Raw genomic sequence first — 23030 nt, 5'->3', positions numbered from 1 at the left:
AAGAAACAGAGGAAAATAAAACCACTTTTGAAGACATGAAGTTGATTAGCTTGATTACTATCACTGTAAAGGCATTACATGCACTGATTCTGTACATGAGAAAATTCTTACATTTAGTATCAGCAGAATTTGTCCTATCACAGGCAGAGAAGAATGAGGTAATGTCACATGCCATGTTAAAACATGGCTTCCAAGATTACATACTTTTCTCAGTGTAGAAGTTTCACATTGTAATTAATCTCATTCATGCATTCATTCATTTGTACATTAGCTGAAAGAAATAAAAACTTTCAGGGATGAAGAACACCTCAAAATGTAAATTAATAGCCCCAAAGAAGCCACTGCAGACATCTTCTGTAAAGTATACTAATGATAAATAATTGAGACTAGTGCCGATCCTTTCGCACTAACAATTATGAACATGGGATAGTGACTACTTTGAAATAAAATACACTGGCTCTCCTCTTACAGTACTAAACTGTGTTTTTATTTATTGCTCCAACTGAACATTTCTGTAACATTGTTCGGTACCTACATACCGGCAAAGCCAAAACCACGAAGACAATGCATCCCTCAGTCCAAATATTTGTATAGATTAAAGGGCTGCCTAAAAAGGTATTGTAATAGCTGAGGATGTTAAATTTTCTGCCTAAGGCCCACTGAAATCCTATTACAGACTCCATATATTTAACTCTATTCTGAAATTTGCACAGGTATAGATAGTTTATATCGATACTGCTCTTTCTTCAAGTAGTGTGGTAGTGATACCACAATACACTCTAATTAATTGTTAACCACATATTCCATTATGGAGTTCATTTATTAGCAACTAAGTACTTCATACTCTCAATCCTTGAAGAGGCTCTTCCAAGATTTTATGTAATGAGTGCCCACTGATATTTACTTCTGGAACTTTTTAAGTTATCCTCACTTTTTTTGCAACTGCACAGTGTGAGTCGTCTTACTTTAGGTTAACCTGTCTGTTGGGAACCAGTTATCAAGGCATCCTATTATCGTCCTGGCAATGTGTTACCTGTTTGGGCCCTCCATCTGTTTACTGCTATCATACCAGAAGTGGACCAAACACTAAAACCTTAGGGCATCAAATTCTACATGATGTCATTTCTGAAGTATTATTTATTAATATGAAACTCTGCTGCCTGTTTTGATAACATCACTTCATAAATCTAGAGAGAATGCCTTTACCATCATCCCATTTTTGTTTCTCTGGTATAATTTAAAGATCTAGATAATTTATATCCTCACAGTGACGCAGTGGGGTGGCTTCGATGGCTCAACAATACAGGTAGCAGCACCGTAAAGGCAACCACATGGGAAGGTTACCTGTGGAGGCTAGTCAGTCTGTTCAATGTTCCATGGATCCTTTGTACCATTAAGATCGATAATAATGTGCCATGAGTTATTCCACATTCACAAGTCAGTATGGATACATACTGATCATTTACAATGGTCTTTAAAAAAATTGTGTACATGTGTGTATATTAGTAAGTCCTAGCCACCATTCCTTACACTCAGATAAATATAAATTCTTCCATGAAATTAAAGAAATTGTCAAGAAGAAAATTTTTCAGTTTTTATTGAAATTAGCTGTCTGACAGACAGTTTTTGTCACTGGATAGATGATCAAAGATTCTGGTGGCAGCATTGTGCACTCTTCTGTGTGTTAAGGATAACTTTACCCTTATTGTGAAATAATGTCATTTTTTCTTCTGGAACTGAAGGTACTTACATCAGTGTTCCTTTTGGACTGTAGTGGATTATTCACAATAAATTTCACAAAGGAGTAGATATTCTGTGAACAACATGGGTTAACACCACATAATATTCTTGTGCAAATGAAAACTCTTTCTTAAAGCTGAGTTACCCCAGAAGATTTTTCCGCAAGACATTATTGAATTATGATATGCAAGACACATGAATTTACTGATTTGTTTCTCCCCAAGAACTGAAATGATTTGAAGTGCAAATATGAATGAACCAAGTCATTCTGTGTGTTCCAAAATGTTTTGTTTTTTTGTTTAGTTTGAACTCTTCTCTACACAGAGATCCAAAAATTCTGAAGTTTCCATCCTAGTTGTTATTTCCTTAACATATGTTACACTTATCACTGCACAGTACCGCTAGGTTCGAGATTTGAAAATGATGTTTTTTTGAAAAGGTGAGGAAGAGTAACATATGGTTGCTGACAAGGGGGCAGCATCTATTTCAGTTGTTGCAGGCGCTACAATACACATGGCTGATTTATTTGGCATTGTAAAATTAGTCAACACGACACTGAATGAATGAAAGCAAAGATAAACTATAGATGTTACATTTCTTGAGGACATGCTGATCTGCACCAAATCAGTCTTCAGAATGACAACAACAACAAAATTCAAAGGCTTTGCCAACTTCAAAAAAAAAAAAAAAGAAAATGCATGTAGGGTAATGTTTTGTCTAATTCTTCCAGTGCTGAGTTGTAAGTTCATATATGACTTTCTTTGTACACAAGCCTCTATGGAAGTCAAACAGAGCTCTTGTTAGAAGATCATGACAAATGTTGGTCTATATTTTACTACAATTTCACAAATTTTTATACAGGTAGAGGGGCTTGCAACTAGAGGTCACTTGCTTTACTGCACTTCTGCCAATGACTGATACTTCAGAACATGCCAGTATTTCGTAAGTAATATGGTGTGCAGAGTATCTGCGGGTGAGTGGAGTGCTACAAAGTCAATTCAAAATTTTAGTACTTTGGTTGTAATACAGCCATAATCAGAAGAGTTATTTTATGTGAGATACCGAGTTTTGTTATATCTTTCATGTGTGGTAACGCAAAACATGTCAGCTAGAGAAGCATACAATGTCTGTCAAGTAAGTCTAATGCTTCTACTTTTGATGGTCTTTTTCCTATCCCTGTGTTATCAGCAAGTGTTAAGAAGAATGCACTGAACTTAATGGACAATGAATTCAATTCAATTTCATTTGCCTCACTGCTATGGTCACTATGGCACTGACCATTATTTGTCTGATTGAGTTTATTCATTTCATTCCAAAATTCCGTTTGTTTGTTCTTGAAATTTTCATTTTTTGTATATAGCATACAGATTTCATGTTTTTCGTGACATGGCAAAGTATTTTTAGTAAGTTTTTTTTTTAAAGCTAATCCCCTGCATTAAATAAATCACTTTTCCAGGCACAATACAGTTTGACCTCAGGCATTCGCCATGTTTATCTCAACTAATCGTGAGAAAGGCATTGCAGATAAACCAGCTTATATATTGTTACCAGTTTTTTATCACTACTTGCTTTACAGATACCTTGGAAGTGGGAGCTTCATGATGAAGTTGGAGTATGACATTGTAGAGGTTCACTTATGAAAAAAGCACTGTTATCATATGATACACATTCACAGTTGCAGTAGTTGCTTGAAAGATGGCAGCGAGGAGAAAGGTAAGGAGATGCATGGATCAATTACCGAAACAACAACTTCTAACATTGGCACTTGTTTCAAAGGCAATATGAACTTACAATACAGATGAATTTGACAATTTGAAATATACTTTATGCAAACAGAAACAGGGAGCTCTTTTGGATATCATGTCTCACTTTCTACACTTGCATCCTGAGTGAATGTGTGTTCCATATAACTAATGGGACAGTACTACTGTTGATTGGATTTTTTCCTTCATCCTAAATCTTCCAACAGTTCTCAAATCATAGGTGATCTTGGAATGCAGCTGGATGATAGTTTTAGGTTTGTTGCGTTGTCTACAAAATCTACAAAGTAATCAGGCTTATCTGAAAATAACTGGGTTCTATGACCTGATAACACTCGATACATCAACTTAGGAAATTTTCTTTTTGTTTCACACAGCCCAGACTGGTTGACAACATGGTACAGCTGGTGAACAATGATTCATTTTGATCTGACTATTGGAGCAGCAGCAGTTTCTGGTATTATCTAGTAACATGATTTTCTCATCAGGGGGACTACACTAAAAACTACTATGTTATTTGTAGTCAGTACTACGCCAAGGTCAAAGCATGCTATTGGCAACATGCATAAAAGAATTTGAGGGATTCAGGTAAATGTAAGGACATGCTACAAAAAGTAAGATCAGTACTCATGGAGTTTTCAGAGGTGTCCACCATTTAGCAGAACTCAGAGGGTCCTGAGCAACTATTATGATGTTTGAGATTAAATAAACACTACTTCAAAGAAAAATAATAAAAATATAGTAACTACATTCACATCTGATAAGCTATGCAATGAAGTGTTATCAAATATTTGAAAATATTTATATTTAGGATTGCTACACTTATTTAGATATAATATGATGAAAAATAGACATTAAAATAAATACTAAGCACCAGCTTCAGAAATACATAACCAGTTTTATACCATTACTTATTTAGATCACAATGTAGCTTTGAAAGTTTAATACAGGAATTTTTTTCATAACTGTGAATCCTTGAGATGAACTATTTGAGTAATATGAGACATTTGCACTGATAAAATTCAAAAAAGACCAACTCACAAATTACTAAATAAAAACAACAAGAAAAGAATAATTTCCCATGCTCTTTAAAATTTGTTATAGTAATTATCAGAAAATCATAAATCTGTTGTGGATGAGAAAATAATGGTACGTACGGCTAGAATACATATTCAGTAAAACAAATACTTTCTTTGTTATTGTCAAAATTCTTAACTGACTTTTGAAGATTTTTAATCAAATTATAAATTGGCTTTGCATTTCCATTTGCCTTACAGCTTATAAGTTGCTTCTTGAGCATCCATGTCAACAGTCAAGTAGTAGTCTGCCAATGTAACAGCTCACCTCCCACTATATCTTTTCTCCATGACTGCAATATCCTGGCGAAAATTCTTGTCTATAATTTTGTATTCTCTCAGTTGTTAAGATATTGAAGTGAACATTTTGAAACTTTCTGAACAACCTTCTCATCACAATGGTGCATTCCATCAAACTGCTTGTTCTGAAGAGCTATCAAATTCATAGGCCAACAAGGATATCCTCTTTGATTTTGATTCCCTCAACCATTGAATCTTTTCCCTTAAGGGCTTGCAGGTCTTACATTCAAAATATATTTTCTTTACAAAATTGTTCAGGATTTATGTAAGAATCACTTTAGAAAAAATGTAAGGACAAATTATAAAACTAACTGAATAAAGATATTGAACTAGTATGACCTGGGCGTTGAGTAATATTTCAATTATCTTATTTCTCTCTCGTCATACATCGTAACAGTTACACATACATGGGCAATAAAGGTCTTATTTTTTTCTTTCTAGGTGACATTCAAAAACCAGAACTAAGGTGCAATTCTCTTTGGGATATTGATTATCAGTACACTGGAACTGATGCAGGTTACATACTTTTCAGGTAATTTATATTTTCACTTGTACAAAGTGCTGGAAGACCATCACTGGGCTAAACTTCCATTTGAACCAGTTAAGCAACATACAGGCAAACCAATTACCTTACATAATCCAACAGGCAACAAATTTTTGGGAAAATTTTTATATACTTCCATATCTGAACAGTGTTGCATTCACAATGTTGTTTATAATTTCCTTTCAGCAAATATCACTGTGTGAAGATGTTTCACCATAAACACTTCTTTGGCATCCATGCTTCCTGCACTCATTTGTTTGATAATGCTATTTCGTACAGTTATTCAGTTCTGTGCATACCTAACAATCTGATAACTGACAGATTTTGTTTTCATTATACATCACAGTTACTGTGCTACAACAATTTAAGTAAATCATTGCACAAACTTTGTGTATGGTTGATTTTAGCTCATGCATCACAGCTAATGAAATGTTAAAATATCACAATTTAAATAAAATTAAGAGTAGAGTAATATCTGATTTTGTTCTAGAGTTATTGATTTTTATATCAGACCGTCTGATGATACACCCATTCCCATCCCTGGGCATTGAGAGTCATGTTGTCATAACAGACATCAAATTTCATGAAAAGTTCAAGATATCGTAATGAGGTTTCTTGCAAATGTTAGCACAGAAAGAGGCACATGTATTGTAAGGCACATGTATTGTATCATAAATAATCAAAAGTTTGGCCTTGACCAAGATAGGGAAGTAACTCGTCCACAGCTGTGAGAGGTCAATGGAATGAAACACGTAAATATGTCAACAGTACTTCAGTAAAACTCCGGACCAAATTTAAACAGATCTTCAGCATCCTGGGAGTGACTGAGCATAATGAATTAACTAGATCACAGCAGGTAAGCAGTTGATGTGACCATCTTCATTCCATCACACAAGATGAATGACAAATTCCACATCATATTACTTTATGAAGTACACTATGTGATCAGAAGTATCGGGACATCACTAAAAACATACAATTTTCATATTAGGCGCATTGTGCTGCCACCTACTGCAAGATATTCCATATCAATACCTCAGTCCTCATTAGATATCATGAGAGAGCAGACTGGGGCACTCCGAACGTTGTCAGGTGATTGGGTTTAACTCATGTCATACATCTGTATGTGAGATTTCCACACTCCATAACACTGCTAGGACACATACAGCACAAAAGTGTATAGGCCGACCTTGTCAGTTGGCTGACAGAGACCACAAGACAGTTAAAGAGGGTCATAATGTGTAATAGGTGACATGCATCCAGACCATCACACAGGAATTTCAAACTGCATCAGGATCCACTGGAAGTACTATAGCAGTTTGGCAGGAGGCGAGGGAATTTGGATATCATGGTCGCAACACTTCTCATAAGCCACACATCACACCAGTAAATGCCGAACAATGCCTCACTTGGTGAAAGGAGCGCTAACACTGGATGACTGAACTGTGGAGAAACGTTGTGGAGTGAGGAATCGTGGTACACAATGTGGCAATCCGATACCGGAGTGTGGGTATGGCGAAAGCCTGGTGATCATCACCTGCTAGCATGTGTAGTGCCAACAGTAAACTTCGGAGGCAGTGGTGGTATAGTGTGTGTGTTTTTTAAGGAGGGGGCTTGCATGCCTTGTTGTTTTGCATGGCACTACAGCAGCACATGCCTACATTGGTGTTTTAAGCACTTTTTTGATTCCCACTGTTGAAGAGCAATGTGGGGATGGCGATTGCATATTTCTACATGATCGAGCACCTGTTCATAAAGCATGGCCTGTGGTGGTGTGGTTACATGACAGTAACATACCTGTAATGGGCTGGCCTGCACAGAGTCCTGACCTGAATCCTATAGAACACCTTTGGGGTGATTTGGAACACCAACTTTGTACCAGGCCTCACCAACTGACAGTAATACCTCTCCTTAGTGCAGCACTCTGTGAAGAATGCCATTCCCCAAGAAACCTTCCAGCACCTGACAGAAATATGCCTGCGAGAATGGAAGCTGTCATCAGAGCTACGGGTGGGCCAACACCATCCAGAAATCCTGCATTACCATGGAGTGTGCCACGAACTTGGAAGTCATTTTCAGCCAGGTGTCCACATACTTTTGATCACATAGTGAATTGTTTTGTACTCCACAAAAGGCCTTATCAAGCTCACAAAATATACCAAGATTATTCTTCTTGCTTAGCTCTGCCATGACAGTCTGTAATGTTACAAATGGTTCTCTGTGGAGAACTGCATGCTAAAGCCAAATTCAAAAGTTTTTCTGTGAATGTAACATGGAATTTAGCAACACTATATTGGAATCCTGTATCAACCTACATAGGACTGAGCTATCACATAGTTATATTTATTACCTTTGATAACCTCCACGGCACAAAAAACACAAATGTAAATGATTTGTTAAAACAAAGTAGCCGAATTCCAAGGAAAGTGAAATATGTCAAATTATTATTCTGCAAATATCTGTTTCTCTCTAACTGCTCCTCTAAATTTGGATTTAAAACATCCAACACATGCATTATACAAAATGTTCGGTTTCAAGAAGAGTTGCTGTAGGTATGGCTATATATATTGTTCCAAGCACCAATAAGAATTTCCTCTCAATTGCCACCAAGTGGCAGAAAAAAACCTGAATCAGGGAGAACCATACAAGGATGGTGGGAAATTACAAACAGCACTTAGTTCCAGAAAACTTATTTCTTTGTAACACATCCTTTACATTCTGCAATTAGCCAAGAAATTTTTTGTTCCACATGCAATACCTCACAGACATTAATGCTTACAATGTTCTCAGTTTCTTCTGGTCCCAATTTTTTTTGTGTTTCCTCCCTGGAAAAATTAGTGGACTCCAGCGTTACCAATGGATGTTCAGGAAACTGAAAGAAAAGGAAAAGAAAATCTCAGTTATAAGTTCTTACATATTTCTGCATATATTACATGCCTCTCAATATTTTATTATGAATATCATCCCGTTTGCAATGATTCTCATCTCTCACACACAAGGAAATTTAATGAAACTAATTTTCTGAGCAGCTATTCTAAGTTACATCAATATGGTTTCATATCTATGCTACCTTGCTCAATAATCTTTGTAGACAATTACAGTTCTGTCTCATAAGCACCATACTTAACTGTATAATAGTATACAGGATACTGAATTCACTCATGATGAACTGCATCACTGTTCATTAAATCTTCTGTATCTCCTGTACTAACCTTCCCAGTAACAATTCTATACTCATAAATTGGCAAAACAAGTGTTCCAGAAACAGTTTCTTTTATGGCTGGGTTACACTAAGTACTGTTCACTTATATGTGATAAAGTAGCTAATGCCTGAAAAAATGTTGCTATAGATCAATGGTGTTGCAGCAGTATGGAACAGTAGCTTCCCTAAACAGCCTCAAAGGGATTTCAGTGTCCTCTGCTCTATCATTTACATATATAATGAACAGTAAGGACCTTTTAATATTCCCTTGGGGTACGCCCAAAGTAACTTACTGATTTAACTATTTTGTATCCTGAATCTACTCACTGCTATATGCAAAATGCAGTGTGGTACCACGTATTTTGCATTGTGAGGCCTCTTTCTATGCTGAATACCACTCATTTCATCAATTATGTTCCTGCTTATGGACTGGCACTTCGAGAACTAGGTTAAGTTATTTATAGTATTTACACTATTTACTGTGATCTATCACAATACTACAGTCTCATAGCAAAGTATGCAAACATAGAATTGACAGAAACAATGTAATATATACTGAAACATTATCTGTCAGTAAAATTAAATTTTGTAAAATGCAATGACATTTAACTGACAGCAAAATCACTTATTGTACACTGAGATCGTACCTGTTGGCTTTAGAGTAGGTAATGAAGAATGGAGATAGTCCAGCAGTTGTGCTGAAATCAAATGGACCCAGTATTCTACCTGAGTAAAATGAGAAACAAGTGTTTTCAAATAAACAGCTACACTGCTACCACACCAGAGCAATGCTGCACTTAACTGCTGCTTCAACTACTATCACAGTCAAAGGGCTCACAATGAGATGTTGACTCAGTGAATGGCTTCAATTTTGCCAACATAATCAAAAAAGAAGTTTCTGAAGTAACACAGTAACAATGTCACTTTTAAATTAAATACTGTAACACTCATTGTACATTGTAACTGAACATGCTATTTGCCTGAAACTCTCCCCTTTTCTCTCACTCTAACGACAATGCATATAATGTCCAGTGCTTTCACTCTGGCTCAAAAACTAAATCACTTACCACTTCTTGGTTGTTATATTTTCTTGAAGATTTGTTTACTTGTCAATATCACTACTCCCTATTTGTCTTGTTGGTCTCTTGCTTGGTCTTTATAACATATTTAAACATATTTCAAACATTGCACTGCTGGATTATCTCTTGAAACTCTCTCTACAAACTTTGAACAATTTGGTATCCGTTACATTACTGTGCCTCCAATTTATCATAATTAGAACATCTTTGTGCAATGTGCTTACCACTCTCATATAAAACAGCACTTTAACAACATTTGTTAGCAGTTCTTGAGCAAAAGGATTTTTTCCTTTGTTTCTGTCACCAGAATTGACAAAGAAAGAAGCATTTGGAAATAACTGACAAGAAAAAGGGACACAATGGTAGGACATGTTAGTACACTGGGAAATAATTTCCACACTACTAGAAGGAGCTAGAGGGAGAGAGGGAGACTGGGTTACATACAACAAATAATTGATGCTGCACAATTCTAGGCTTCTGTATGTATTATATATCATCATCAGTCCAAAAACTGGTTTGAGGCAGCTCTCTAACCTTCTCTATACTGTGACAGCATCTATCCTTTTGTAACTATTAAATCCCCCATAATGGACACTACTTCCTGTAATCATGCATTACTGTGTATTTAAAATTTTTAACTCCCAAACCTCTATTCATTACCAAACTGACTATTCCTTGATGGCACAAGATGTGTCCTGTCAACAAACCTTTTCTTTTAGATAAGCTATGCCATACATTTCTTTCCTTTCGAATTCATTTCTGTACCTCTTCAATGGGTACCTGATCTACCTGTCTTATCTGCAACATTTCAAAAGCTTCTTTTCTGTGCTCTTTAACGTACACATTTCATTTTTGTACAAGGCTGCAGCACAAAAATTACATTCAGAAGGTATTTCATAACACTTGAAATTTTATTAGAAATTTACACACACTCTTTATGAAAACCTTTTCTTGCTACTGCTGGTCTCATATCCTCTATACATCAGCCATCAGTTATTTTGCTGCCCAAATTGTAAAACATACTACTACTACTACTACTACTACTACTACAACTACTATTATTATTACTACTATATTGTCTTATTTTCTAATCTAATTACATTGGAATCTCTGAATTTAATTGCACTACATTCCAGCAAAACTGTTTTACATTTGGTGATGTTCACTGCATAACCCATTTCCAAGATACACAGAATTATGTTCAGTTGATCTCCCAAGTATTTTGCCATTTTTGACAGAAATACATTGCCATTAGCAAATTTCAGTGCCACCTATTTGTTTTCTACAGTATTCCTTTCCTTTGTTTTAGTCAATAGCTGCCTAATTCCCCATTTCAACAACCTTTGATTTTTTTCAGTTTATCCAAGTTGTATGTGCCAAATTTCCTAAATTTCTTCAGTTTTAATAAGTAGTTCATAAAAATAAATTAAATAAATTATAATCAGAATACACAACTGCTCTTGGAAACATTCTGTAGTTTAAAATCTGGGTTCAAAATCAATCAATCAATCAATCAATCTCTCTCTCTCTCTCTCTCTCTCTCTCTCTCTCTCTCTCTTTCAGCATTATACAATCTGATACATTCTCATGTCTACAGGCCCCTTTCATGTAAAGAATCCTTTTATCATTCTTAAAGTGTTGGCTAATTCTTCTGTATACAAAATTCTATCAGACAGTTTCCCCTTTTATTCTTTCTCCATTCAGTTCATTTATAATATTGGAAATCAGTATAAAGGAGCAGTTGCAATGAAAGTAATATTGTAATGTAGCACACTGTATTAAATTTATTATGAATGTAGTAAATATATGTAATACACACACTATTATCATGGAATTACATAGCTTCTTTCTTAACGTAGCAAAATAAAGCATTTGCATTTCCTGGATGGAAGATGGTATAAAGGCATTCACTGTCCTGTTGTGTTTTTGGATTATTGGTTCCTTTGTTCAAAATTCTCTTCAGCGTTGATTTTGTTGCAATTTGTAGTTCTTGCAGTGAAATTTATTGCACTTTTCGGCTCACATACAACCTCAAATTGCCTTCAACTGTGGCAAAAACACTCTGCAAATATTCCCCAAAGGTTTTCCATGGGTTTCACACCTTGACTGTGCACATACCAGAGCAAAAACATTCATATCTGTATCTTCAATCCACTCTTTGTGTGTAGCAGAAACATGCACAGATGCATTAACTTGTTGACATTCATTGCCTAGGTTCTGATACATTCTAATCAATTCTGGCTCTAGCACCTCAGTGTAGTGTAAGTCTCAAGAGTCCATTCTTGTGTTTAGCCACACAATGGGTAATTTATGTTTAGTCCAGAGAACTGCCTAAATCACAACACTTCTGCCATCAAAATTTCTGCTCAGTCTTACTTGCTGCACAGTTCTCACATCATGCCAATAATACTGAAGTCCAACTGGAAATCTAAATCAAATTTCTTCTCAACACTGAAAATCTCTGTATCCCAATCTGAAGTCCACATATGTCCTTCAGTGAATACCTCCAGTCTAGCTTATTTATGTTTGAGTGTTTGAGCAGGTTTCTGCAGTTGTTCCTTGAATGCAAGATGTTTGTAACTGACAATAATTTCTTGTACACACCTGGCAGTTACTGACAACTGTAAATCAGGAACAAGTGTGCTTTGCACAAAAGGATGCCTTTCTGTGACTCAGATAATTTTCTACTTTTCTCATATTTTCCTTTCATCCATATCGTGCACCCAATCTAGCGAAATTATCAATCACTGTAATTGAATGGTTCAACCTCTTAGTGACATGACGGTCAGAGAATTCCATTACCTTGTACACACTGATCCTTTTTCTTTTTCATTCCATGCTGTTTCCCATATGACAGTGTCACAATCATGGTTTATGTACACAACTCACACTGCCATTAATAGTGTGTTTCTTATTTGTTGTAAAGGCAAATATGTTGACAGTAATACCAGACAGAGCCTGCTCCTCTATATTGAGTTATATCATCTACCACCTGAAACATTGATGTCTTGTTATATACTGTATTACATCAACTGCACTACCATTTGACTGTGTTTGTTGTCGTATATTTATGTGAAAACTCTTACACCTTTTAAAGTAAAACAAATGTTATTAAGATTCTATAGTTTTATCCTCCATGTCTACATATTTATTTCTCAACACTGTCACCCTGGCGATGAAGACATTTCTCCCCGAGAGAGACCAGTTTGTTGGTACCATCACTGTTTGACTTTGTTGGTGAAGTCACAACATAACCTCTGCTTGTACCACATCGATATCAAAGTGAAGTGTTCAAAGGTATTCTTCACATTTTAGAGACAGATGGACATCAGATGGGACCAAGTTGGGACTGTATAGAGGATGATCAATGATAGTGTACCCAGGGTGTTAGATTGTTGCAGATGCTGCAATGCTCGTGTGTGGTCTGGCATTGCAATGCTGAAGGAGAAAATGCTCCATCTGTGGACAAACTCCTCAAATTTGAAACTCAATTACAGCATGCTGTGATTCAGCTGCCTGTAGTGGCAGAGGCCTGCAAATATACAGGATTTAAGAACAAAGATGTAGAATGTTTCTTTTATTTAAAGAGCTTTAAGAGTATTCACATAAAAATTTGGAGGCAGCACTTTTCAGCACATGTTAGTGTGCTGTGACATATTTCTTGAAAAATACAATAATTACAGGAAGCTGCAATGAAGGCTGTGACACATTTCTTGAAAAATACAGTAATTACAGAGAGTTGCAATGATGGAAGGTTTAATAAAGTTTTTTTGAAAGACATCACGTTTATGCCAGTGGTTATTAAACTTTTTATCTCCACTATTGCAATGTCACCCTTAGGCCATTATCAAATGCAAATGGTTTGGCTTTAAATCATGTCAACTTAATACAGGCTAACACATTTATATGGCCTCGTTATTTGCTGTTATATACATTTGTAATGCTAGTAAGTAGTGGGAGCACACATGTTCAAATATCGTAAAACAGCACATGTTCGTTCCCCCCATCACTAGTAACTATTGCACTAAACCACAGCAGTGAACTACTTTGGTTGAGTGCAAAAGTTGCTAGCGATGGGGGAACGAACATGTGTATGTACAGACTGTGCTGTTTTACAACATGTGTGCTCGCACTACTTAGCAGCATTACGAATGTTGTTGTTGTGGTCTTCAGTCCTGAGACTGGTTTGATGCAGCTCTCCATGCTACTCTCCCTTGTGCAAGCTTCTTCATCTCCCAGTACCTACTGCAACCTACATCCTTCTGAATCTGCTCAGTGTAGTCATCTCTTGGTCTCCCTCTACAATTTTTACCCTCAACACTGGCCTCTAATACTAAATTGGTGATCCCTTGTTGCCTCAGAACATGTCCTACCAACCGATCCCTTCTTCTTGTCAAGTTGTGCCACAAACTTCTCTTCTCTCCAATCCTATTCAATACTTCCTCATTAGTTATGTGATCTACCCATCTAATCTTCAGAATTCTTCTGTAGCACCACATTTTGAAAGCTTCTATTCTCTTCTTGTCCAAACTATTTATCATCCATGTTTCACTTCCATACATGGCTACACTCCATACAATCACTTTCCGAAACGACTTCCTGACAATTAAATCTATACTCAATTTTAACAAATTTATCTCCTTCAGAAATGCTTTCCTTGCCATTGGCAGTCTACATTTTATATCCTCTCTAATTCGACCCTCATCAGTTACTTTGCTCCCCAAATAGCAAAACTCATTTACTACTTTAAGTGTCTCATTTCCTAATCTAATTCCTTCAGCATCACCCCACTTAATTGAACTACATTCCATTATCCTCGTTTTGCTTTTGTTGATGTTCATCTTATATCCTCCTTTCAAGACAGTATCCATTCCGTTCAACTGCTCTTCCAAGTCCTTTGCTGTCTCTGACAGAATCACAGTGTCATCGGCGAACCTCAACATTTTTATTTCTTCTCCATGGATTTTAATACCTACTCCAAATTTTTCTTTTGTTTCCTTCACTGCCTGCTCAATATACAGATTGAATAACATCGGAGAGAGACTGCAACCGTGTCTCACTCCCTTCCCAACCACTGCTTCCCTTTTATGTCCCTTGACTTTTATAACTGCCATCTGGTTTCTGTACAAATTGTAAATAGCCTTTCGCTCCCTGTATTTTACCCCGGCCACCTTCAGAATTTGAAAGAGAGTATTCCAACCAACATTGTCAAAAGCTTCCTCCAAGTCTACAAATGCTAGAAACGTCGGTTTGCCCTTCCTTAATCTAGCTTCTAAGATAAGTCGTAGGGACAGTATTGCCTCACGTGTTCCAACATTTCTACAAAATCCAAACTGATCTTCCCCGAGGTCGGCTTCTACTAGTTTTTCCATTCGTCTGTAAAGAATTCGCATTAGTATTTTGCAGCTGTGACTTATTAAACCGATAAATCGGTAATTTTCACATCTGTCAACACCTGCTTTCTTTGGGATTGGAATTATTATATTCTTCTTGAAGTCTGAGGGTATTTCGCCTGTCTCATACATCTTGCTCACCAGATGGTAGAGTTTTGTCAGGACTGGATCTCCCAAGGCCGTCAGTAGTTCCAATGGAATCTTATCTACTCCGGGGGCCTTGTTTCGAAGGTCTTTCAGTGGTCTGTCAAACTCTTCACGCAGTATCGTATCTCCCATTTCATCTTCATCTACATTCTCTTCCATTTCCATAATATTGTCCTCAAGTACATCACCCTTGCATAGACCCTCTAAATACTCCTTCCATCTTTCTGCTTTCCCTTCTTAGCCTAGAACTGGGTTTCCATCTGCTCTCTTGATATTCATACAAGTGGTTCTCTTTTCTCCAAAGGTCTCTTTAATTTTCCTGTAGGCAGTATCTATCTTACCCCTAGTGAGATAAGCCTCTACATCCTTACATTTGTCCTCTAGCCATCCCTGCTTAGCCATTTTGCACTTCCTGTCGATATCTTTTTGAGGTGTCTGAATTCCTTTTTGCCTGCTTCATTTCCTGCATTTTTATATTCCTCCTTTCATCAATTAAATTCAATATTTCTTCTGTTACCCAAGGATTTCCACTAGCCTTCATCTTTTTACCTATTTGATCCTCTGCTGCCTTCTCTACTTCAGCCCTCAAAGCTACTCATTCTTCTTTTACTGTATTTCTTTCCCCCATTCCTGTCAATTGCTCCCTTATGCTCTCCCTGAAACTCTGTACAACCTCTGGTTCTTTCAGTTTATCCAGGTACCATCTCCTTAAATTCCCACCTTTTTGCAGTTTCTTTAGTTTTAATCTACAGGTCATAGCAAATAGATTGTGGTCACAGTCCACATCTGCCCCTGGAAATGTCTTACAATTTAAAACCTGGTTCCTAAATCTCTGTCTTATCATTATATAATCTATCTGAAACCTGTCAGTATCTCCAGGCTTCTTCCATGTATACAGCCTTCTTTTATGGTTCTTGAACCAAGTGTTAGCTATGATTAAGTTGTGCTCTGTGCAAAATCCTACCAGGCGGCTTACTCTTTCATTTCTTTGCCCCAGTCCATATTCACCAACTATGTTTTCTTCTCTCCCTTTTCCTACTACCGAATTCCAGTCACCCACGACTGTTAAATTTTCGTCACCCTTCACTATCTAAATAATTTCTTTTATTTGATCATACATTTCTTCAATTTCTTTGTCATCTGCAGAGCTAGTATATAACAGCAAATAACAATGACATATAAATGTGTCAGCCTGTATAAAGTTGACTTGGTTTAAAACCAAAACACCTGCACTTGATAATGGCGCAAGGCCAAAATTGCACTAGTGCAAACAAAAAGTTTACCTGTCTCTGGCGTAAATACGATGTCTTTCTGAAAATTTCACATGGCTGTTAATCCTAGTTATGAGAAGTTTAATATAGTACTTGTTACATGGTTCTAATTTGGTGTGTCATAAATGTTCTGTTGGGCTCTTGTCATGAATTTTATAAAATCATTCAATAAATGGCAAATTTTATTCTGGCGTCATTCTACTACTGTCCTTCACCAGAAGAAAATATGCGAGTTTTCAGAAATTTTCAAGAAGTCTCAAGCTGCAAAACTGTGGCTTGGAGAACAACCAACTCTATTGGCTTCAAATAGAACCTCACTATACAGAACATCCCTCGGCAGGCTGGTTTCCAGTAGCCAACATGCAGTAGTGGGGGAGGCAGGGGACATTCAATCACACATCTGCAAATCCATGAAAGTAAATTATCCAGCTGCAACCAGCAGAGATGGAGACAATGTTAGAAAGGATGAAGATACAGAAATTTATAAATGTGACCCCATCGAAAGTATTTGTATCTATCATACTTGTTTAAATACTTTGACTTATTCCAAATATCAGAAGGTTATCCTTCCTGATGGGACCTATGTTACCGGTTGAATGAGTGATTATGAAAGAACTGTGCAAATGTGCTGAAGACAGAAAATGCCACTCCAAACACAGGATGAAATGTAACAAAAGATAAACAAAATGAGAGCTTTATTTGCTTATCAGTCTTACAGAAATATGTCCTTTCAGATGAGTCTTTGCTTGTGGAGGGAAGGATAAAATTAAATGGACAAGGTCCACAGATAAACTGTCTCACAGATATTTGTGAGGACACACTGTTTTGATGAAATAAATCACTATTAATTCATGATTATTCAACTTGCTATGTAGAACAATATCACTCGCATTGCAAGGTTTGGTTTTCTTGAATTATCCTGCAATATGTGATTTTTTTTGTCACCACTCTCTCTTTACACACCTTTCTCAGGTATGGGGTATATTTCATATAAGTGCAGAACCACTGTAAACACACAAACACTAGCGCAAAACTCTTTAGTACATACGACTTCCACTTACATTTGACTTTTCTGTCCCTGTGGTTACATGGGGCTTACATAGATACAGAAAATAGCTCTAATATATGATCTGCTGCATCGTATCAAATTTGTGAATATACCTTTTTCTCTTCAGTTCCATTCGTTCTGATGAAATACAGGGTGATTATGAAAATATGCAAATATATTAATATGTTATTCTACAGGTAAAACTAAAGAAACAAATTCAAGCAAACATAGGTCTGCAAGTGTTTAGTTATGGAGTTATGGCTAATAAAAGATTTTGCCTGAAATTTAGCAACTTTGTTAATATGAAGCCATCGAAAAACAGTACGAGGTTAAAAACATCCAGAAAAGCAAAGAAGTAATTTCATAAAATTTTAAATTTATTATTTACTTGGCCCCATTCGTTTTTTTTTAATTCCACACAATTACACAATGTTTGCAACAGAAGTTAAAGAGAATTTAAGTTTGGAAAAATCGTGGTAATAACGTTAACTGAAACTGCATGAATGTGTCAGATAATCAGCTTTTATTAATACCATAGCACATGTGAATTCATGTTAAACCAGAAAAAGCAAAGCTCAGTGATAAGGAAGTTGTACAGTGTTCATACAATTTCACAATACATTCACAATAAATGATCAAACATTTCTCTGAGCTCAATGTATTTAGCTGTACATGTATGAACATATTTTGTTGCATGTTTCAGTTTCACAGGGTTGATCTTAATTCTGTCTAATGCATTCATAATTCAAGCAAGTAATGCCACATAAACTGTCTTTCATCGATCCCCATACACAAAAATCCATTGGTGTCAAATGGGATTATCTCCGTAGCCACATACATGTAGCACCAAGATAAATCCATTTCTGGGGAAAAATGTTCATTTAAATGTGTAGTAACAGCAATGGTGAAATTTGGAGGTGCACCACCATGTTGAAAACACATTTGCAATGGCGTAGCAAGTGGGACATCTTTGAGGAAGCGGGGCATTTTTTCATGAAAGAATTTTAAGTACATCTCGCCTGTTAGATGTCCTGGGAAAATTAATGGTCCAATAAAGTGTGTGTTGATTATACCCTACCACACATTTATGCTAAATTGCTGCTGCAAATTGCATTGCTCTGTAACATATGGTTTTGCTTCCGATCATGTGCGTTTGTTATGAAAATTGTTTATACCATCTCGAGTAAAGCATGCCTCAACAGTAAATAAAATGTATTTGTGTAACAGTTGATAAGTATTTAACCAGTTGCACAACTCCAAGCAAATAGTGGGATCTCCCAGATGTAAATGATGCACATTTTGTTTATGGTAAGGATACAGATTATTTACTTCAGTGTATGCCATACTTTAGATTGTGAAATACCTAATCACTGAGAGAAGTGTCAGGTACTGGTACCCAGGCTATGTTGAACAGCATCCTCATCATCGTCTTCATGTATCAAGAGCTCGCACTGATAATAAACGCTAGGTAGAGAACTTGTCTCCTGTAAATTTTGAAATCTTCCACTAATGGGTCATACTTTCGGAATTGTTAACTGCAGCCATAGCATTACCATCACATTTGCCATAAATAAACACCATTTCTTGGTCATAAATAATCTACAATCGAGAACACTTACCATTTGGTTTCACTTAAACACACTGTTGTTATGTTCTTTCACTGAACAATACAGATAAATAACTCATTTCATGGTTAGGAAATGACAAACAACTCACTAACGGTTGCCAACAATGACAAATGTTTCTACATTCTTAATGGAAAGTATACAAATTTACGTGTACAATAACCTTTGCTTCTCTGGATATTCTGCAAAACTACTGCAGATACTCATCTGGAACATGTTTTATCAGGTTCACCAGACCAATAACAACTAAATAAATGGAAATTGTACTTTACTTTAACCTTGTACAATTCTGCGATAGCTTCGTATTAACGAAGTAGATAAACTTGCAGACAAAATCTTTTAATAGTCATAACTCCATAACCAAACATTTGTGGACCTATGTTTATATGAACTTTATCCTTTAGTTTTACTGGTAGAATAACATATTAAAATATTTGCATATCTTTGTGAATCACCCTGTATACTAACCTTACCTTCTGGAAACTATTGAATATTTTCTGTTCTTATTTTGTTCTTGTTTTCAGGACTGCCTGCCTGTAACATGTCTCAGATCTAAAAATTTGGTTTTAAACTAAATAATAACAGGAATGTGCTAATGCAAGAAAAATTTGACAGATCACTGAAACACAAATCTTTTTTCAAAATATCACCTTCCTTACCAATTTACTGGTGGCACAAACCTGTATAAAGCAAAAGATGGTAATTTAGTTTGTGCTTGGTTCAGCCACTAGAGGTCACCTGAAATTCTAGTATGACAGCTGTACAGCTGTTGCTTGTGCAACCAGCCCTTGATGGAGCTAATGACAATGTAGGCTGGAGCACAAGGTTCTGCCAACCATTTGTGTATTGCTAATTGCATTCTACCTTGTCTTAAATGTGTGTGTGTGTGTGTGTGTGTGTGTGTGTGTGTGTGTGTGTGTGTGTGTGTGTACTGTTTCGAGCAATAACATACTGTGTTCTGGGGTTAAAACACTTTATTTTGCAAGTACAGTACCTGACTCCACATGTTGCACATCAGTCATTGATTCTTTGAGTTTAATTTTCATGGAGGCAGTGCTTCAATCTCTTTGCAAGCAACAGCATTAACAGCTGCTATTTCCAGTTTAACGACTACACTGGCACAACCTGGAGCCCGGCCAACAACATACCCACTGTCACTCACTGTATACAATGATGCAGCAGAGAACCAGGACATAAACAAAAAATGCCTGTAGCAACATTCCAATCATTTAAGGTAACATGAGCAAACTTGTGCAAGGCCCTTTTCTGTCATGGATTTCACCTCACGTGTATCAGTTGTTGCGTCAGCCCCACCCCTTACAAGAATTTTTCAGCCTTTCTTTCAATCACTTGTGAGTTATTTTCTACTTCCACTGTAAAAATACATTACAGCTGCTCATGTGGAATTTTACCACTGCGAAAAGCAACGAAAAGAGTCATACAGGGCATGGGCAGCAGAAATACATTGACTTAGCCAACATATTTTTGTGGCAAATTTTCATAGGGAATCCTATGGAGATCAAATGGTTCATTATGCAATACATTTTTCTCGTGATAGGAAAGTTCAAGAGTGAGTTCTACAATGTGAAAATTGTACCATTTTGGAAGTCATGAGGGCACCTCAGTCATTTGACTTTTCATGGGCTGCAAGCAGTCAGGTGGAAGCCTGATCTGAAATATCAGGAATCTGTCCCTCTCACACTTCCCAGCCTTCAGTCAGTCCACAATAGAACATATGACTCTACTGCAGCAGTCCAGCAGATGTCTTTATGTTGTACAGGTAATTGTCATTTGTGACAACAGAACGAATCACAACAGTGAATGGCTAATGTTCTACCGCCTTTATGCCCACAATGCTTCATTCAACACGAATGGACTGTGTGTCCCAAGAGCTGGAAAACATGTAACAGGTGCCATAACAAAGGACACACTGCTTCTGTACGTAACTCCTTCCCAAATCCGAGAGGGGATGAAATGAACATTGATATGAACAGTATGTCAGCAGTGACAGTGTTCCAAAGCAAGATATACACTGATGTGTGCATGCGTGCGCGGGCTGTAGCAACACTGGTGAACTCTCACACTTATGTGGATTTGGATTCTCCCCCTCTGACACCAGTGTCACAAAGGTTGACGAGTAATACGAAACAACACATTCCCATTGTTGAACATTTTCTGCACCAGTAACTTCTAAGGCGTGGTTTCTTTCATTAAAATTCCTAGTTGTGGAGAATGTTTACACTGTAATTCTGTTTGGGTGCTTTTCAACTGTTTTGATTCTCCATTGTTGATGAAGGGCGTGTGGTTTATGATAAAGTTCCATATGAACAGTTAGATACCCTGTGTCAAATTTTCCTCTCTATTTTTCCCAGGACTGGGTGGTGCAACAGAATATCAGGGGTATCTTCTGATGAAACAGTCTGACAGCATTTTTTTCTGGGTCCACCCGGCACCAGTAAACTCACAGGATCAAGCAACAGCAGAATTAGTGTGTCTTCAATCATATTATGTTATTCGACCTATTTCTTCCAGTGAATGGTCAGCACTACTGGTGATAATCAAAAGACCTACCAGTAAATAACACCTCTGCAGTGATTTTGGAAATTTATTACTCCACAGTCAATCATTAATACCTATCCTTTTCTGCACCCTGATGATCTGTAACAATATTATTGGGGGGGGCATATTTTTCAAAGACTGGCTTCGGAGTGACATATTTACTGCTACTGTTCAGTGAGGAATCTAAATGCCTTATAGTTATCAATACCATTTTGAGCATTATCAATACCAGCATTTGCCTTTTGATGTAGCAAGCACACCACCTACTTTTCAAAACTTTTTAGAGCAACTTAATGCATCAGTTTGAGGCTGCATCAACTATTTAGATGACACTGCAGTGTCCAGCACCTCCAAAGAGAAACAATTGCAGAAGCTTTGTGCTCTATTTTCTGTTTCACAGTCTGCATGGTTAAAGTGCAATTTGGAAAAGACACAGCTTTTCAACCATCCATTATTTATTTGGGTTTTGAAGTGTCACGTGCTGACATTGAACCATTGCACCAGCATATTGATGCTATTGACCTAGTACTGCACCCCACATCTATCACAGAATTACAAGCATTTTTAGGCAAAATTGCATATTACTACTAATTCACACCAGACACTGTTACTGTGCCCCAAGTGCTCAACACATTGTTACATATGGTCCCAGCTTGCAAGCGGACATTAAAGTTGTTTAAATGTAAGCTGCAGTTGGCCCTTTGTATGGTCACTAATCAGCTGGACCAGCACACTGTGTTAGCAATGTACGCATCTGAGTTTGGTCTTCGTGCTGTCCTTGCTCATACATGTGGGAAGGGATCTGAACACCCTATTGCACATACCTCTTAAATCCTTCAGTTCAATGCAGTAGGGTCAGTAGTGTTACTCTTTGAAAGAGAAAAAGGCTTTTGTGATTGGGTATATTTTATAAAAAAATTATGTTTTTCTACACAAGTCTACATTTCACCTGATCACAGACCGCAAACCACCGGTCTTTCTTTTTAACGCTTTGGCGTCCTTGCCGAACAAAGGCATACAGCACTTACAGCAGTGGACTCTTTTCCTGTCATGATATGAGAGATATTTTCGGCTCATAGTGCAACATGCAAATGTCTTTTAGCACTTGTCAACTGGCCAGGATCCAGAGTTTGACAAAGGAGAACTCTTTTAATTTAGACGCAGAAGCTCAAAATGTTGATGCTTTTCCTGTTACTAGCACTGAAACTGTGGTTGAGGTATTTGCAGATCCTGTTGTAATTAAAATTGTTTCTTTTGTGGAACACAGCTGGCTGGATAAACCTCTG

At 36.9% G+C, this 23030-nt stretch overlaps 4 protein-coding genes and 1 long non-coding RNA gene across 18 annotated transcripts in view; 2 read left to right on the top strand and 3 right to left on the bottom strand.

Moving 5' to 3' along the window:
• Positions 1-23030, bottom strand: part of LOC126295455 (zinc finger protein 708-like) — an 885643-nt gene that overhangs the window by 117487 nt on the left and 745126 nt on the right. The gene's annotated exons all lie outside the window — the stretch shown is intronic.
• LOC126295459 (uncharacterized) overlaps positions 1-23030 on the top strand; it is a 1097875-nt gene that overhangs the window by 367300 nt on the left and 707545 nt on the right. The window contains exon 2 of the long non-coding RNA XR_007552493.1: positions 6031-6512. This is a non-coding gene — a long non-coding RNA (uncharacterized LOC126295459). The remainder of the gene's footprint in view (positions 1-6030; positions 6513-23030) is intronic.
• The window catches only part of LOC126295452 (zinc finger protein ZFP2-like), a 909451-nt gene that overhangs the window by 497335 nt on the left and 389086 nt on the right, over positions 1-23030 (bottom strand). The window lies entirely within an intron of this gene.
• LOC126295457 (zinc finger protein 16-like) overlaps positions 1-23030 on the bottom strand; it is a 356400-nt gene that overhangs the window by 121373 nt on the left and 211997 nt on the right. The gene's annotated exons all lie outside the window — the stretch shown is intronic.
• Positions 1-23030, top strand: part of LOC126295458 (piggyBac transposable element-derived protein 3-like) — a 354659-nt gene that overhangs the window by 126079 nt on the left and 205550 nt on the right. The window lies entirely within an intron of this gene.

The sequence above is a fragment of the Schistocerca gregaria genome, chromosome 11 (genome assembly GCF_023897955.1).
Source record: "Schistocerca gregaria isolate iqSchGreg1 chromosome 11, iqSchGreg1.2, whole genome shotgun sequence".
Classification (NCBI taxonomy): domain Eukaryota; kingdom Metazoa; phylum Arthropoda; class Insecta; order Orthoptera; family Acrididae; genus Schistocerca; species Schistocerca gregaria.
Note: the sequence above shows the minus strand (reverse complement) of the source record. Positions and strands in the feature narration are given on the sequence as shown.